Source organism: Anoplolepis gracilipes, chromosome 16 (genome assembly GCF_047496725.1).
Source record: "Anoplolepis gracilipes chromosome 16, ASM4749672v1, whole genome shotgun sequence".
Taxonomy (NCBI): Eukaryota; Metazoa; Arthropoda; class Insecta; order Hymenoptera; family Formicidae; genus Anoplolepis; species Anoplolepis gracilipes.
Window position 1 is genome coordinate 7,074,259 of NC_132985.1, and position 14,480 is coordinate 7,088,738.

Below are 14,480 nucleotides of genomic sequence, written 5' to 3' on the forward strand. Positions count from 1 at the left end.
ATAGAGAGCATCAACTTTGTATTATTTTCGTTGAAATTTTTTTTTTATTTTTATATAAATAGTTTATAATATTTTAATTAGAATCTATGATATCAACTGCTTGGAAAAATATAAAAATCTGGATTTTTGAGAGAATTTTTTATAGGGAAAAATTGGGAATTTTTTTTGTTGAATTTTATTGGAACAAGAGAGAATTTCTTTTTTTTTTTTTTTTAACTTTTCCCTTTGATAATTTTACCCTCATATTTTAAACAGTCAGCAAGCTAAATATGTATATATTAGAAATATATATCTATCTCTTTTTATATTCAAAAAATATCTTAACAAAATATTTACAATACATATTCTTTATTGTAATTTTTAGTGATAAAAAAAATGAAAATGTTATGATAAATGTTTACGAAAGTTATTGAGTTTTTTCAGTACATTTATAAATTTGAATTTTGAAACTTAAAAAGCTCTGTGTTTTTCTTCGCATGAGTGAAAAACATTAAAAAACGCATGCAATAAGAAATTATTTTAAAAAGTTGTATCAAAAAATCTTTAAAATATTCTTTTTATCCGGAATATTGAACAAAAATATCTGGATGATCAGAGAGTCAGGGAATTTTTTTACAAGATTTGCATAGACACTTTGGAACCGATTTGAATTTTGATACTTTTCGATAAAATTCAGAAAACGAAAAAAAAAAAAGCTTCAAAAACTTTTACTCGTTTTAAAGAAAATTTTTATTCAAGGAACGTAGAAACTTTCTTCTCTTTTTGAATTTATCGACTTTGAGTATTTAATGTAATTGTTTGAAAACTCTTTAGAATCTACCTAGAATTCTAACGAAATTACGAGATTAAAATTCTCAAAATGGAGCGATGCAAACTTCTCCGAGATATCTCTAATGTGAAATGCACGGTGCGATTCAAACGCGAGATTCAACCACCGATCAATGCAGAATTGATAGAATTGCAGCAGAAATTGCGGCACGACTGGGCAATTTTAGCCAATTGCGATGGACACGCGCAGGCGGACCGACGATATATTATTATTTGTCGATCGTGAAATGACAAAATGATGCTTGCGATTCGCACGTATATGGCATCAAAGAAAAGAAAAACACTACTTTCAACAAATATTAATAAATATTACGAAATGAAAAGTATATAGAAAAATGAGAAAATTGAAATATTTTGTATTATTTTTAAATTATTATTTTTTATATTATATTTTTACATTTTTATACACTTCGCAAAAAAAATTAAAGGGCTACTTTTTTTCGTATAAAAAAAGGCCAATTTTCAACTTCCTTAAAAATAATCGGAATAAAATCAATAAAAAAGCGTTTCAAAACTTGAAGTTTCTAGTTTTAGAATCTTTAAATGAATTTCAATTCTTTCTATTCATTTTATAATATTATACTGTAAGAAAGCGACGTCCGTCAATCGAACAAATTTTTCAAAAGTTTGTCCAAGAATACCAAATTAAAAAAAAATTCTAGCACGCTTTCATTAATAGGGTGTTAAATAACAGAGTTTCAACTTTAATTTCTTTTTTTAACGAATGTTCTATGATTTTTTTTCGCCGAGATATTCATTATTAAAGCAAAATCGAGCTATTGACTTTGAACGCTTATAACCAGCGAAAAAATGATTGTACAATAATCATCAGAAAAGCAATTTAAAAAGGAAAGTTAGCACTTTAAAATGCTCTTATCGTTTTTTTAATCATTATTTATTTTTGAAGCGTGATTGTTATTAGAATTTTTGTTGATATTTGCTATTAGAATTCTTAGTATTTTTTTGATATTTATAGAATGTCGTGCCAGTTTCACAGATGTTAAAATTGTCATGAACTCTACAACATTTACAAGTAAAAAGCATTTCAGTTACTCGAAGTGTTAAGTTTTTTTCTGTACATTTCAAAAACTAAAACTAATTATTTATTATTATGCCTTCATTTTTTTTTTACTAGTTATAAGCGTTCAAGTCAATAGCTCGACTTTGCTTTAATAATGAATATCTCGGCAAAAAAATCATAGAACATTCGTTAAAAAAAGAAATTGAAGCTAAAAAAAAAACTCTGCTCTTTGACATCCAATTAATGAAAACGTGCTAGGATTTTTTTTTAATTTAATATTCTTGGACAAACTTTTGAAAAATTTGTTCGATCGACGGACGTCGCTTTTTTACAATGCAGTTTTGTAACAATTAGAAAGAATTGAAATTCATTTAAATATTGTAAAACTAGAAACTTTAAGGTTTGAAACGCTTTTTTATTGATTTTATTCCGATTATTTTTAAGAAAGTTGCAACTAGTTGAAAATTGGCTTTTTTTATATGGAGGAAAGTGGCCCTTTAATTTTTTGCGTAATGTATTATATTTTTATATTTTATATTATATTTTGTATTATATTCATGGTGTCTATATTTCTTGGAAAAACATGGAAAACCGGGTATATTCAGGGAAGTGTCATGGAATTTTATTGAAAAATTTTTTTTTATAATTTTGCTTTTTATCTTGCAAACAGTCAGCCGTGCACGTGAAACTTGCGCTTTATTTTTATCATTTCTCTGTCTTACAAAAATTTTTAAGAAGTATTAATTAAAGTCTCTGGTTATAAAGAATCGTGTTTCTAGGCGACCGAGTCTCTTCTCCGCGAGGCTTATCAGTCGCGGAACGTGACATATTTGATTTACTTCGCGACGTTAATCGCAACCGCGGCGACACATCGCGAGCTTAGGAAAGAGAAAAATCGAAAGAGTCGCAGGCCGCGTGCATGACCAGCGCAATGAGAAGTAGATATGCGCGCGATACATAAAAGTTTTAAATGCACGACAAATGCGATAAAGACGAGGCATTTTGCCTCTTGGCAGTGATAATATAGAGTCAGTCTTCTCCATATGTGTACGAACGGACTGGAGAAGAGGACTCGACAAAATAATCAATTTTATTAAAAAGCATTATCTGTAATGTCGGAAAATATTGTCTGTGCATCTTTGATCTTTGCCTTCGCACATTTAACGGAGAAAGAAAAGTTCATACGCTTCGAAGATACAGCTTGTTTTCAATGGAAATTTTTTTATCTGCTCGCGCCTATAGCGCTAAAAATGGCAAAATTGCGATTCTTCTTCTCGTATTGATTTTTCTTTCTGTCCTCGAACTATCTTCCGTCTTCCTCGCGAGTTGAAGAATTTTATTACGAGATATTTTTTCGCAATATTTTTTCGCGTCATAATATCTTTCACACGAGAATTTGTTTCTCGTTATAATATTAATTGAAGAAAAAATGAGCGCATCTTGCAATCACGTTTTGCATACTGCATACATGCACTTTCGCCTTATTTCAACTTTTATAGCAGCCGCAACGTTGTTTGTTCCTGCATGGCTGTTACCGCGCCCATGATTGTCATCTCCATAATATAATTACCGTCGCGATATCGTTCCCAAGAGCGTAAACGTAAAGCTCCCATCATATTTACACGTTGTATTATTCATCATATTAGTTATACCGCGATACTGTAATACATATTCCGCGCAATAGAACAAAACGCACCGCGCCTTCCCACACGGAACGTGTTACGTAACGTGTGCGAGGGCGGGGGGCGCAGATTGCGCGTGCCTTTCCTCGAGGGCACGCACTCCTCAGGCGTGAGAAAAGCGTGAGTCAAGTGTGACTGACTTTGACTTCTTTTTTTATTTTCCTACTCCTTCCTCTCCGACGTGCTTCACGCACCAACGTACGCAGATATTGCGTTACGAAACCATTTATTATCGCCTTGTCCTCGCCAAGGTCGACAACAATGACGAGATGAGTACACCTCGCGCGAAACAACAGGTGAGATCGCGATGGCGATGGCTCTCGGCTTCCCAGCTGTTCGTGAGAGACGCACGGCAAGGAATCACGTCCGGATAGTCTCCACGAAATCAAAGTCTGATTCTAGCTAGCGAAAATATGACGCATCCAAAATCAAAATATTTTGTATTATAACTTATATTTGCAAAAACACGTTAAGAGTTTAGTATAGGACTCTGTATATATGCCAAAAAAAAAAAAAAAAAACATAATTTAATTTCATAATTTCGCAGGCTATTAAGAGTCAGACGCGATGATATTATCTCAGTTTCATAGAAAATTAAGTTTTCCATGAAACCGCGTACTGTGCACAAGGTACTTCTTAGGTGGGAGGACTCTTCATATCAAGAATAATAAATAAATCAAGTTGAGATTTTCAATAAACTCTGTTTGCCCTCCTATAAAAGCGTAGGCGAGAAAAACTATTCCCGATTCAGCGACCTCGCCCCAATGTTTTTCTCGTCTACGCTTTTACAGGGAGGGGAGAAGGGGGGGGGGGCAAAGAGAAGGTTATTCAAAAATCTCAAATTGAAATTTATTCTTGGTATAAAGACCAAGAAAATAGTATCCTGTGTACAGAAATTAATTTCATAGAAAACTTAATTTTCTACGAAAATGACGCGATATCAGCTGACACTGATATAAACTGATTTGGATAAAAAAAAGAAATGGCTCTCTATAATCAATTTTATTATTTTTATATATTTCACTGTAAAAAAAAATAACTGCAGACGAAGTGGCTAAGTTTTCTTACGGACACACTGTCCGAATTTTCAAACATTCCTCTGAACTTTCAGAAAAATGACCCTTATGATTAAGACAGATTATCTGAGATTATTTTCTGATCTGAAAATTCATATAAAAAGGTCTGAAATTTTAAGCAATTTTTTACAATGTTCATTCTCGCGCATTTTTAGCGTGATTCTTAATTGTAACAATTTGATTGCGATATATATTTGTCTCTCTTTTGATAAAGAATGATGACTACTTTTACAATTGCAATCTCAACTTTAATAAAGATCGATTTTCAATTAAAAGATTGATTGTCTCGAATGATAATGATGACGGCAACAAATTCCCATAATTTTTCTTTTATATTACGAGCGATAATATCGACGATTTTGCGTTGACCGCGTTTACGAAAAGTCGGTCGCTACGCACGCATGATAGAAGAAAGCCTACGATATGTATGACGACACGTTAAGAAGTTTGGGAGGGTACTTTAAAGTCTTGGCTCGAGTTTCGTCACCTGGTGCAGGGCATCGATCGCGCCATCGTCCGCTAGCAGTCCGGCAAGGGGGATGGGGAGAGAGGGGCGACGGCGGGGGCGGCGGCGGCGGTTCGGCGCCAGGGTGTCGGCGGGTAGAGTGGGGCAAGTGCACAACTGCAAGCGGACCCTATATGCAATTGGCTGGAAAGTGCATCGCTGGAGGGGATGCTCTGGAAGAGAAGCACCGAGAGAAAGAGAGAGAGAGAGAGAGAGAGAGTGATAAAAGGGGGGGGGGCAGGGAAGAAAGGGTCACAGGAGGGGAGGGCGAGTGCACGCACAAAGTAGACATATAGGTCAATGTCGGGACACTCCTGTGTGCACTCTGTTTAGTACGAGTCACCTACTGACCCACTTGCCTCCTCCTTTTGCGTACCCTGACCATACCAGCGTACTTTACGTGTATCCTGCTGGGCTTCCCGGTCGCGCTATCGCCATCATCGCGTTGCATTCCCGGTGTCAGTCCCAGGGTCGAAAGGATTGGGATATGTAGACTCGCCTTGGAAACTGGAAATTCGTTTGCGCGATTATATACGCGCAGTTAATGACGCGCGTTGATAACGAAATATAACGCTTAACATTCCGTCGCTCACGTTATCATATTATCTAGTAGGAACTGTAACTGTCAATGACTGTCATTCTATTAATTATATTTTAAGATTTGATTAAAGTTGCGCACACATCATTTATTATTATTACAGTTCATCGCTTTCATTGAAATATATTTTTACGTCAAAATTACTTCGATCAGTAAAAATAGGGTAAGCTTTATCTTTATGAAAAAAAAAAAAAAAAAACAAAAGCTTCACGAAGCGCGATACCGCCGCGCCGCTTTGTAAATCCATTGGTAGAACCTCCGCGTTCTATTTACGGCCACTATATTTGTCTTCCGCGTGACGAGATGCAAGGCGTTGTTGTCCCGTCGGGCGCACGCAGGTGCATTTCGTCATCCTGGCATTTCCGGAGCGGAAAAATTTCAGCGACGCGAGACGACGCATAAGCAAAAAAAGAGAGCTCGTAATCCCGGTGGGTCGGCTGCGCGACCTATATTCCCTTGCATTTCCGTCCAACAGGTCCCCTTGCTGCAGTACTGGCCTGGTTCATCTCTTACCCCCTCCCCCGTCTCTTTCTCTCTCTCTCTTTCGCCGTGATTTACATCTCATTCCCGCTCGCAAAATCCGCCGCGTCGAAATACATTAGTGCGTTTTATTGCAGTGCGCGAAACTGGATGAACAGTAGCGATAGTAATGCAGCAGAGAGGAGGACATTTATTGTGCTGTTTTATTTAAAAACGAGAAAAAATAGATTATAAATCAGGGTGTCTACTCTCAGGAAAAGGATAGAAAATGTAGAATTTTCAGAGATTTCTTTTGTGGAAAAAAAAAAATCAGGGAATTTTCATGGAATTATTAGGACTTTTATTGGGAAATTAAAAATTTTTTAAAATAATTTTTCTCTCTTATATTGTACTCTTATAAGTAGTCGGCGAACCAAGTGGATTATGTTATTATTTAAAATATATTATATTTAATATTTAAAATATATGTATAAATATGAACAGATATAAATAGATGAATATAAATAGATTGAATATTGAGTATATAAGATATAAATATATCTCTGTTTATATATTCAATGTTTAATTTATTTATATTAATTTCAATCAAAAATATTGAATATGCAGTACATCTTCTTTATTATAATTTTTGCTGATAAAGAAAATGTTACGCAAGTAAAAAAATTTATCTTATGAAAAATATTTAGCTTTTTTTCATTATATTTGCAAATTTAGCACTTGAAATTTAAGTGCCTCTGTTTTTTTCTTTTATATGAAAACAATCGGAAAGAAAGAGATGTCAAATTCGAAAACGATGCTGTCCTGTAACGAAAATAGAGCAGAAAACGAAAGATCAATACGTAGAAGGTGTCTCAGAACCATTGGACACATACTGTTCATTCAATTTAGAATAACACTCGATCGTTTATCGGGGTACTTCTCTTGTCGAGATGAAACTCGGTTTAACTGCTTAGTAGTCCCACAACAAAGCATAATAGGCGAGCATGTATAAGCGACGCGCAATGGCCGATCTCAAGAGTGGCGATTTAATTCGGCCACGCCATTGCATTGATTTGCCACGTCGTTGAGTTAATCGAATTTAATCGAACGTGCCCCTTTTACTTCTATCGCCTCGAGAAGCTCCCGCGCGTTTCACGTCCGTCCGTTAATTGGAGGGAGTGTCCGGGACGAATCAAAGATAAAATCGATTGTTCCGTGTGATAATAGCATAGCCGCGCTATTTATACTTATTGTAATCGACGATAAAAAAAAAAAAAAAAAAAAAAATTATACAGACTTAGACGAAGTTTAATGTGAGGCTGGCATCGAGGTGATTAGGCCATTTCTCACGTTCATGCCCCAGTCGCGGTTTTACGTGACGAGGCTTCATTTGCCGATCACGCGGCGCGGGAATGTCAAGGGCAACGTGGCCGACCGCGCGATGCAATTTCCAACTGAAATGCATCTCGCGTCGGGGGAGGGGGAAGGAGGGGGGATGGGGAGGGGGGGAGCAGAGCTTTTCCGCCCGGGAGTGGCGGCAGAAAGGGAATCGCGCGCGTGCCCGAAATCGGGTCAAGTGCGAAGTTCCTCGGTAAACGTGACGCAATCCAAGGAGCGGTGCAAGGACTGCCCCTTTGGATTCTCTGGGATCAGAGAATGACACGCCATTTCCACCGACTATAATCCGTTTTTAAATAAATTCTATAATTTGACAAAAAATGCGGTTCGCATATCATTTTTTGTCACGGAAAATTAAATTGTGGAATTAAAATAAAAAGATCGATATGAATGTCGAATTATATAATAGATCGCAATGTATTTATTAAAAAAAATTGTCTAAGAATTCGGACACATTTTTTTCTGAATTTTTATTAGATCTGAAAGGAATTTCAAACAATCTGTCTCTCAATCATCAGAGTCATTTTTCTGAAAGTTAGAATGACGTCTGAAAATTCTGAGTGTATTTTTAAACAAACTTCAGACACTTATAGCTTTTTTTTATAGTTTTATCGTAAGAAAATCTATCATCAGAGTCACTTTTCTGAAAGTTCAGAAAAGGAAGAATGTCTGAAAAATTCAGACATTTTTTTTGGAAGTTTAGAAAAATGTCTCTTCTGAAAATTCTGAGTGTATTTGTAAATAAACTTGAAACACTTTATAGTTATTTTTTACAGTTTTATCCTATATCTTCTCCATTTTTACATACTTTCTTGTTTTTATTGCAGGTGAGTAGTATACGATATCTGTATCAACTATCATGCACCAGTCTTGCCTCGTTCCTTGGCATTATACTCCTTCGTCACGTAAGTAGCTACTTTTAAAGTAATTTACATGCTTTCGTGATGTCTTTAAGACTTCATAATCGTACCATCTCCCGGCTACGTGAAACGATTAACCCGTGGACTTAATGAAAATATACCGCGCGGAGGTTTATATAGGCAAAAAGTTCACCTAATTCGCTTCCTTGGACTCGTATAAAACACGTTTTGTCGCGCCAATTCTTTTGTTGCACATAATTCATATTTTCGTTCCAATTCTCTGCTTGAGAGAAAGAAAAATATTACTTGTTGAGATTTTTAAATTCAGATTGTGTGCTCAAAGATTTTTTTTTACCCTAAGTAATTATAACGTTTGGAGCGATACATTGCTTCCGTTGTGAGAAACGAGGACAGGGAATGGTATAAATTTTTTTCTCGAGCTTGCGTAAACCGACGACAATCCCGTCAGGGACCAGGAACGGCCGCCCACTATCCTTCAGGAAGTTGGCCAAGGTTCGTTTCATGGTCGGAAAACTGGCAGGAAAATATATGTATAAGATAAGAGAGAAAGCGCGCATTATCTTTCTCGCTCGATTGGAAAACTCGCGTGAAAGACGTATTATCGAGAGGTTAAGAAGTTCGTGTCCTGGGAATTCATGGAGCATCATCGGCGCGAATGTTCCAGGAGGCGTTATTGGAAACTTATTATCGTCATTGTTGTCCGAGGAGTATTTCCAGGATAAATTGATTCTATCAGCGAGCGATACATTATCGATATAAAAATATCGTTCCCTTTATAGACCCAATAGCTTTGGGCTGTAGCTCGTAAAAGGTAGCATTTACGATCTTGGTAAACGCACTTTCTTGAACTATCTCGTGTCAGAGGATTACAAATAAACACAAATGACCTTTATGTCGTTACATCATCGTTTACGTTTCGATTATGTAATATTATAAGAATCATGCATTATCATATAATAACAACATACATATGCACAGAGTAAGGTAGAAAAACACACATGTTTACGTGGAGAGAATATTAGCAATATTAGCATTATTTTTAAGCTAAAAAAGAGCACGATAATAAATAACGCTCTTTTTTATTCTATAGACAGTACGTTCTTGTAATTACATGCATAACGAGATTAATTTTTGACGCTATTTTAATGTGTTATCCAAACTTATGCTAAAAAATTATATAAATTTTTCTTCTCTTTATTTTTCATGTTTAATATTATACAAGATATATAAAATATATAATATAATATTTCATTGTTTAATATTATAAAAGATATATGAAATATATAAAAATTTATTAATAAATGTATTTTAGAAGAATGATTAAAAAAATTATTTACAAGAATTATTAATAATGATTATTATTAATAATTGCGTCAAAAACTGCGCAAAATTAGTGCGGGAACACTGTTTATATCTGTAATCAAATTTAATAACGGCATGTAAAAGTTTACATGTTATTCCAATTAAAATTTGTCTAAATACAGGACGCGTCTCAAGAAAGAGAAAGAGAGAGAGAGAGAGAGATGATCTCCACGTGTGCGCGATATTATTTCGTCGTATCTCACAAAGTCGCGAGAAAGCCGTCCCTCTCGGCAAAATAAACGCGTTCCGGATCGGTCGCAAGGGGAGCCGATTCGGGTGAACGTACTATTTATACATCACCTATAAACACGACATCGCGCGTCTCTCGGCCGAGGAATTTCAGGATCCTCCACAGAATCCGTCGTCGCAATGCAGTGGTCACGTACGTCGTCCTTGACTGCTCTTCCCCCCCTCCCCGTCCCCCTCCCCCTTCTCTCTCTCTCTCTCTCTCTCTCTCTCTCTCTCTCTCTCTCTCTCGCGTTGCCACCGTTCCTTTTCACACCTACACCCGATTGATCAGCCGTCCTGACACTTCTCGTGGACGAGTATTATTTATAGCACGCCCAGCTACATACACGCTTGGTCGCGTTAACACGCGACCGGCGTGTGCGTAAATGCGTACACGCATTATTAGCGCGTACGTAGATTCTCGAGGCCGCCGGCCGTTCTGTTGGTTCACGAGGCGACTGTTTCTGACAATCGTGCGTCTGACAAACGCGCACATGATCGCGTACACACGTTTTCCTAGGAGATTAATCGATCCTTCCTCTCCCTCCCGCTCCTCCCCCCCCCCCCCGCCCGATCCCGAGCCAGCAAATTCTGCCTCCTTTATTTTTTCCCCCCTCGCTTTTTAATTATAAACGTGATTCGCGATATATAACAAAATCATATATTATTCATTTTTATAATTACGGATGCTTGTCCATTTTTTTCTTCCTCTCTCTCTCTCTCTCTCTCTCTCTCTCTCTCTCTCTCTCTCTCTCTCTCTCTCTCTCTCTCTCTCTCTCTCTCTCTCTCTCTCTCTCTCTCTCTCTCTCTCTCTCTCTCTCTCTCTCTCTCTCTCTCTCTCTCTCTCTCTCTCTCTCTCTCTCTCTCTCTCTCTCTCTCTCTCTCTCTCTCTCTCTCTCTCTCTCTCTCTCTCTCTCTCTTTCTCTCTTTTGACATTAAGGATTCTGCTGTGTTCGAAGCCCAGTTGAATATCCCTTTGGGTGTAGTTCCCTCTCTGCGAATTCTTTTCTTGTTTTCTCTCTTTTTCTTACCCGAAGTCGCTCATTAGGATTCAGAAAACGATTAGCTCTTTCCCCCCACCCTTTCCCTCTCCTCCCCCTAAAAAATCGCGAGCTTTCACGGGCGAACAATGACGCGGCTGATTGGCGAACCGCTTTAGAATTAGAGGCTGAATTTTGCATTGTACCGGGCGAGACCAGACGAAACAGCTGCTTCGTCCGTGCTTCTCTTCCGTCTTCTTTGCCCAGACTCTTGGTTTTCTCTCTCTCTCTCTCTCTCTCACTTTTTTTTTTTTTTTTTTTTTTTTTTGAAGGCCTTCGTCGCCTCGAGTAACGTTTCGGTAGTTTCGCGATTCAGGCTGCTTTTGTGTGCCGAGCCTAGCGTGTCTCAGCGCTCGGGACGAGATGCGATATACATAAATGCAAGAAGTTTAAATCTGCGGAATAAAAAAGTGAAACGCAACCCGAAGACAGTCGGCCGATCCTCTCTCGCGACGCGCGCTATCAGTAACATCTGTCACGGTTCATTACACGATATTGCGGGCATCCACGATGATCTTCGCTGAGAATTACGTCGTTTATTCTCACAGGATACTACTGAATTTATCTTCATTTCGACTAAAAATTTATAATGTAAGAAATTCAGACACATTTTTATCTAAATTTTTAGATCTGGGTATCTAAAAATTATTTCAGACAATCGGTTTTAATTATCAGAATCATTATTCTGAAAGTTTAAAAATGAGAATGTCTGAAAATTCAGTTCGAAAATTCAAACACTTTATCTACAGTTATTTTTTATAGTGATCGCTTCCTTGAATTTATCTTCTTTCGGCTTGAAAACTTTTTTTGTAAGAAATTCCCTGAATTCAGACACATTTCTATCTAAATTTTTAGATCTAGGTATCTAAAGTTATTTCAGACAATCTGTTTTAACTATCAAAGTTACTGACTCTGAAAGTTTAAAAGAATGTTCGAAAATTTAGATACTTTTCTGAAAATTCTATTCGAAAATTCAAACACTTTATCTACAGTTATTTTTTACAGTGATCGCTTCCTTGAATTTATCTTCTTTCGGCTTGAAAACTTTTTTTATAAGAAATTCCCTGAATTCAGACACATTTTTATCTAAATTTTTAGATTTAGGTATCTAAAATTATTTCAGACAATCGGTTTTAATTATCAGAATCATTGTTCTGAAAGTTTAAAAGAATGTCTAAAAATTTAGATGCTCTTCTGAAACTTCATTGTGCCTGTAAGAAAACTTCTCGTGCTGTTATTTTATACAGTAAATAACACTGTAAGAAATTGTCTAAGAATTTAGACATTTTTCTAAATTTTCTAGCTAAGAAGAGATTAGAAATAATTTGACAATCTCTCTTAATCATCAGAGTCATTTTTCTGAAAGTTCCGAAGAATGTCTGAAAATTTAGTCTGAAAATTCAGATAGTTTAGTTATTTTTTACAGTAATCGCTTCCTTGAAACTTGCTAAAATGCGAAAAGAAAAAATTCACGCGATAACAAGTGCCATTCTTGGCGGAGCACGCGATTTCTTTTATGACGAACTTCTAGGAACGCATCGGAGCGTAACAAGTCGTTTATGCATTATCTTGCAGCGAGACGTGCGATACTCAATAGGTATCATAATGCACAAGCTATCTTGCGACACCGGAAGAGACGTGCCTGCTCTCGGAACGAAAGTCACAAGAGTCTCTCGTCGATGATCCAGCGAAAAGATCTGACATTCAATACTTGATTCATTGTTCGACATCGGTGCAAAAGAGCATTCGCGCGCATCCCTTTGGGGATTTTAGGATATTTTCGAAGGACAGTTGCAATACGGATGCATCCAGAACGGTCGATCCATGCACGGAATTGTAGGAATTCCCAGATTTCGCGTTTGTTGGTGCGTGCTCCAAAATGGGCACTTCTAGGGGCCACGTAGAGAATTGCCTGGCGAAAACCAGTTCCGACGGAGAATATTGGCGAGTCCAGTTAACCTTTCCTCGTCCTAATGCTGTGCTTGCAAAAAAAATGGCAATGCCTGTCATGCGTTTTGCGCGCATGCAGTCCGCGATCATCCGCGACATCAATCGCGACATGCGATACTCCCAAAAATCAGACTGCCGAATCCAAATAACATATATAGATTGCAGGGAATTGAGCTTGTTTTATTGCACATTAAATATATATATATCACAATATATCATAGTAGAATAAAAATAAAAATAAAAAATGAAATATACAGAAAAAATTTTTTTTTAATTTAAAAATTTTTTCCACTGTGTTTGTGTGTGTGTGTGTGTGGAAAAATAGAATTGCAAAATTGTAATATATATTACCTATTCCTAGGAATGTATAAAAATTTTTAAATTTTCAGAAATGTTTTCTGTATATTTTATTTATTTTTTTTTTTTTAATTATGACAGGGTGTCTTCCTGGAAAAATATAGAAAACTTGGAATTCTGATAGATTTCTTTTGTACCTGAAAAAATTGGGGATTTCTCGTGGAATTTTATTGAGACTCAGAAATATTTTTTTAAATATTCTCGTTTTAATTTTGCTCTTATATTGTAAGCAGTCAGCAAACCAAATAAATTATGTGCCTAAAATATATTAAAAATATATGTCTACTTCCGTTTAATATCTTAACGAAATATTAAATATGCAATAAATATTTTTTTTGTAATTTTTAGTGATAAAAAAATTACAAATGTTATACAAGTGAAAAATGCTCATTTTACAGAAACTTAAGTGGCTCTGGTTTTTTTTTGTAGTGAAAAGCATTAAAAAATTTATGCAATAAAAAACAGTTATATTAAAAAGTTGACCAAAAGATCTTTGAAATATTCTCTTTAGCTGGAATTTTGAACCAAAATAGGTACCTGAAAGATGAGGAAATTTCTTTACAAAATTCGAGTAGACATATAAATTATAATGGCTAATGGACAAAGAAAGATTCGATTCTTCAAAGTCTGATTAAGTTCGAAAAATCAGGAATCGAAATTTAGTAGCAAAATAGCGAACCTTTAGTGAAAACAAGAGACCGATTTAAATGGCTCAATTTAAATAACGATGATAAATGGAAGAGCACAGTTTGACCTTCGCTACTTGAACGTCAACGGTTCTCCGTACGATAAGGAGCATGCGTAACGCGCAGATAAGGGGGCTCCCTCCGAGTGGCCTCGGCTCGGAAGACGGCGACCCAGAATTTCGCAAAAACAAGGTCGACGCACGCGGAACAACAACCGCCCTGCCGTCTGTATACACGCATTAAATATAATCTCGCACGTGCGTGTATACGACGTACACAGCGCTTTATAAAGTCATACGTTGTCGAGAGACATTGTCGGAGCGTCCGGAGCAGCCTTCGATGTTCGCTCACGAACACGTAATAAAGTTTAAAGCTGGAAAGACGGCTCTCTCTCTCTTTCTCTCTATCT

The 14,480-nt window shown here is 36.5% G+C and overlaps 1 protein-coding gene across 2 annotated transcripts in view; it reads left to right on the forward strand.

Moving 5' to 3' along the window:
• The window catches only part of Usp (retinoid X receptor ultraspiracle), a 103,127-nt gene that overhangs the window by 7,837 nt on the left and 80,810 nt on the right, over positions 1–14,480 (forward strand). The window lies entirely within an intron of this gene.